General features: G+C 39.5%; 1 protein-coding gene across 2 annotated transcripts in view; it reads left to right on the forward strand.

Annotated features, from left to right (window-relative positions):
- The window catches only part of LOC123503106 (Kv channel-interacting protein 4-like), a 39,595-nt gene that overhangs the window by 9,936 nt on the left and 24,659 nt on the right, over positions 1-5,000 (forward strand). The gene's annotated exons all lie outside the window — the stretch shown is intronic.

A 5,000-nucleotide genomic window follows, 5' to 3' on the forward strand; every position in this document is an offset into this window, starting at 1 on the left:
GAGAGAGAGAGAGAGAGGGTTGAAAGCTATTTTTCTATCTTTAATACAAGTACCATTATTATTTTACTTTTTCCAATTTTTTCTCTCAATCAGACCATCAAGGAATTTCTGGGGTAAAGGTGTTGTATTTAGCGCTAAGCGTGATGGGGGAGTGAGGTGGAGTGGCTGGGGGTAAGGTTCCGCTGCTTTCACTCCATGACACAACAGGGCAACACACACAACAGAAGCCGCTGGTCCCGTGCCACTGTGAACACCATGCGGGGCCTTTCACTGTGCTAGGCGTGGCTGGGATGAGCTGGATTGCTGGTTCCGTTCCGCGTCTTGCTTCTTTGCTTGGAGGGATCACGCCGCCACCACTCCATGACACAACAGGGTAACACACGCAACAGAAGCCGCTGGTCCCGTGCCACTGTGAACACCATGCGGGGACGACTCTACCATGTGGGCCTTTCACTGTGCTAGGCGTGGCTGGGGTGAGCTAGATTGCTGGTTTCGTTCCGCGTCTTGCTTCTTTGCTTGGAGGGATCACGCCGCCACCACTCCATGACACAACAGGGCAACACACACAACAGAAGCCGCTGGTCCCGTGCCACTGTGAACACCATGCGGGGACCAATCTGCCAGTGTTGGACGGCTCTTATAGCATGTGGGCCTTTCATTGGAATTTCCGGGTACTGTTTGTGGCGCCTCCTATCTCAAAGCCCACCCGCTAGGAATCCAAGAGTGAGGAAGCCCTACCTAGACTCCGAACCCGTGCGCTTGGAGACCCCTGGACCGCAAAGCAAGCATGGTTCCACTGTCCCACTGTACCACGGCGGACCATTATTACTTATTTTTTCTTCTTATTATTATTATCATTATTTTTCTTATTTCAGCTTTTTTGTGGCATTTTTTTAAGTAGACTCATGTATAGAATAATTAAAGAGAGAGAGAGAGAGAGAGAGAGAGAGAGAGAGAGAGAGAGAGAGAGAGAGAGAGAGAGAGAGAGAGAGAGAGAATGTATAAGTGTGTGCTAATCTATTACATTTTCCTGCTAACTTAATCTAACTTAACCTTATCTTATCCAATTCTACCTTGTTATACCTGTTATAAAGTAGTAGTAGTAGTAGTAGTAGTAGTAGTAGTAGTAGTAGTAGTAGTAGTAGTAGTAGTAGTAGTAGTAGTAGTAGTAGTAGAACAAACACAACAACAACAATAACAACAACAACAACAACAACAACAACAACAACAACAATAATAATAATAATAATGATAATAACAACAACAACAACAACAACAACGCTTAATCTCTCCATCATTCTTTTAAAATAATGACCGCTAATATGACATTTATATTACCCAGAGAGAGAGAGAGAGAGAGAGAGAGAGAGAGAGAGAGAGAGAGAGAGATTCTTAACAATATTTTTCTTCCAATAAATCGTGTATAGACAAAAACACTCTTAAAAAACCCTGTCATTTCAACTAGAGCCTTTCAAAAGAGTGTTTCTACTGTTAGCATTAGAGAAATGTTGCTAATCTGTCATCTTAACCATAAAAACACTCTTAAAAAACCCTGTCATTTCAACTAGAGCCTTTCAAAAGAGTGTTCCTCCTGTTAGTATTGGAGAAATGGTGTTTTTATGGTTCTAGTGGCAGATTAACGTTAATCTGCCATCTTAACCCTAAAAACACTCTTAAAAACTCCCTGTCATTTCAATTAGAGCCTTTCAAAAGAGTGTTTCTCCTGTTAGTATTAGAGAAATGGTGTTAATTGGCCACTAGAACCATAAAAACACCATTAAAATCCCGCATCACTTCAACTAGAGCCATTTAAAGAGTGTTTTCTGCACCATTAGTGTAGAAATCTTGTTAATTGCCACTAGAACCATAAAAACACCATTAAAATTCCGCTACACTTCAACTAGAGCCTTTTAAAGAGTGTTTTCTGTACCATTAGTGTAGAAATCTTGTTAATCTGCCACTAGAACCATAAAAACACCATTAAAATCCCGCGTCACTTCAACTAGAGCCTTTTAAAGAGTGTTTTCTGTATCAATTAAAGTAGAAATCTTGTTAATCTGCCACTAGAACCATAAAAACACCATTAAAATCCCGCTACACTTCAATTAGAGCCTTTTAAAGAGTGTTTTCTGTACCATTAGCGTAGAAATCTTGTTAATTGCCACTAGAACCATAAAAACACCATTAAAATACAGCGTCACTTCAACTAGAGCCTTTTAAAGAGTGTTTTCTGTACCATTAGTGTAGAAATCTTGTTAATCTGCCACTAGAACCATTAAAACACCATTAAAATTCAGCGTCACTTCAACTAGAGCCATTTAAAGAGTGTTTTCTTTACCATTAGTGTAGAAATCTTGTTAATCTGCCACTAGAACCATTAAAACACCATTAAAATCCCGCTACACTTCAACTAGAGCCTTTTAAAGAGTGTTTTCTGTACCATTAGTGTAGAAATCTTGTTAATTGCCACTAGAACCATAAAAACACCATTAAAATCCCGCTACACTTCAACTAGAGCCTTTTAAAGAGTGTTTTCTGTACCATTAGTGTAGAAATCTTGTTAATCTGCCACTAGAACCATAAAAACACCATTAAAATCCCGCGTCACTTCAACTAGAACCTTTTAAAGAGTGTTTTCTGTAGTATTAGTGTAGAAATCTTGTTAATCTGCCACTAGAACCATAAAAACACTATTAAAATGCCGCTACACTTCAACTAGAGCCTTTTAAAGAGTGTTTTCTGTACCATTAGTGTAGAAATCTTGTTAATCTGCCACTAGAACCATTAAAACACCATTAAAATTCAGCGTCACTTCAACTAGAGCCTTTTAAAGAGTGTTTTCTATATCAATAAAGTAGAAATCTTGTTAATCTGCCACTAGAACCATAAAAACACCATTAAAATACAGCGTCACTTCAACTAAAGCCTTTTAAAGTGTTTTCTGTATCAATTAGTGTAGAAATCTTGTTAATCTGCCACTAGAACCATAAAAACACCATTAAAATTCAACTAAACTTCAACTAGAGCCTTTTAAAGAGTGTTTTCTGTAGTATTAGTGTAGAAATCTTGTTAATCTGCCACTAGAACCATAAAAACACTATTAAAATGCCGCTACACTTCAACTAGAGCCTTTTAAAGAGTGTTTTCTGTACCATTAGTGTAGAAATCTTGTTAATCTGCCACTAGAACCATTAAAACACCATTAAAAGTCTGTGTCACTTCAACCAGAGCCTTCCAAAGAGTGTTTTCTGTACCATTAGTGTAGAAATCTTGTTATTCTGCCACTAGAACCATTAAAACACCATTAAAATCCCGCGTCACTTCAACTAGAGCCTTTTAAAGTGTTTTCTGTACCATTAGTGTAGAAATCTTGTTATTCTGCCACTAGAACTATTAAAACACCATTAAAATCCCGCGTCACTTCAACTAGAGCCTTTTAAAGAGTGTTTTCTTTACCATTAGTGTAGAAATCTTGTTAATTGCCACTAGAACCATTAAAACACCATTAAAATTCCGCTAAACTTCAACTAGAGCTTTTTAAAGAGTGTTTTCTGTACCATTAGTGTAGAAATCTTGTTATTCTGCCACTAGAACCATAAAAACACCATTAAAATCCCGCGTCACTTCAACTAGAGCCTTACAAAGAGTGTTTTCTGTACCATTAGTGTAGAAATCTTGTTAATCTGCCACTAGAACTATAAAAACACCCTTAAAATTCCGCTACACTTCAACTAGAGCCTTTTAAAGTGTTTTCTGTACCATTAGTGTAGAAATCTTGTTATTCTGCCACTAGAACCATTAAAACACCATTAAAATCCCGCGTCACTTCAACTAGAGCCTTTCAAAGAGTGTTTTCTGTACCATTAGTGTAGAAATCTTGTTAATTTGCCACTAGAACCATTAAAACACCATTAAAATCCCGCGTCACTTCAACTAGAGCCATTTAAAGAGTGTTTTCTGTACCATTAGTGTAGAAATCTTGTTATTCTGCCACTAGAACCATTAAAACACCATTAAAATCCAGCGTCACTTCAACTAGAGCCTTTTAAAGAAATCTGAACTTAAAAATGATGAAAAAAAAAATACAAGAAGGAAATTGAAAGGAAAACGAAACGCAAAGGAAAAATAAGTGAAAATAGAAACAGAAAAAATAAATAAATAGAAAAGCGAAGAGGAAAACTGGAATAAAAAAAATATGACAAAAATATTCGGAAGGAAAGAAATTAGAGAAAAAAATATGAAATTGAAAGAAAAAATAGAGAAATACAAATATGAAGCAAGCGAGAGAGAGAGAGAGAGAGAGAGAGAGAGAGAGAGAGAGAGAGAGAGAGAGAGAGAGAGAGAGAGAGACAGACGGAAGAGGTGAGCATAATATTGGATGGAAAGTTATGGCGGCGGAGGAGGAGGAGGAGGAGGAGGAGGAGGAAAAGGAGGAGGAGGAGGAGGAAGGATGGAAGATCTGAATATGGGAAACAGGAAAAAGACAAGGAAAAGGAGGAGGAAGAAGAGGAGGAGGTGGAGGAGGAGGAGGAGGAGGCGGAGGAAGGAGGAGGAGGAGGAGGAGGAGGAGGAGGAGGAGGAGGAGGAGGAGGAGGAAAGAAGGATGGAAGATCTGAATATGGGAAACAGGAAAAGAGAAGGAAAAGGAGGAGGAGGAGGAGGAAGAGAGGAGGAGGAGGAGGAGGAGGAGGAGGAGGAGGAGGAGGAGGAGGAGAAATAACCATAACATCAGAACATAAAGCATCCGTGAGAGAGAGAGAGAGAGAGAGAGAGAGAGAGAGAGAGAGAGAGAGAGAGAGAGAGAGAGAGAGAGAGAGAGAGAGAGAGAGAGAGCCAGTTTCCTCTCACACACCGCGAGGGACGGACATACGCTCAGTGGCTGTCCAGCATCACCACCACCACCACCACCACCATCACCACCACCACCACCACCACCACCACCACCACTACTACCACTATTAGAGAAAGAGAGAGAGGAGAGAGGGAGAGTGAGAGAAAGA

This window comes from Portunus trituberculatus, chromosome 2 (genome assembly GCF_017591435.1).
Source record: "Portunus trituberculatus isolate SZX2019 chromosome 2, ASM1759143v1, whole genome shotgun sequence".
Classification (NCBI taxonomy): Eukaryota; Metazoa; Arthropoda; class Malacostraca; order Decapoda; family Portunidae; genus Portunus; species Portunus trituberculatus.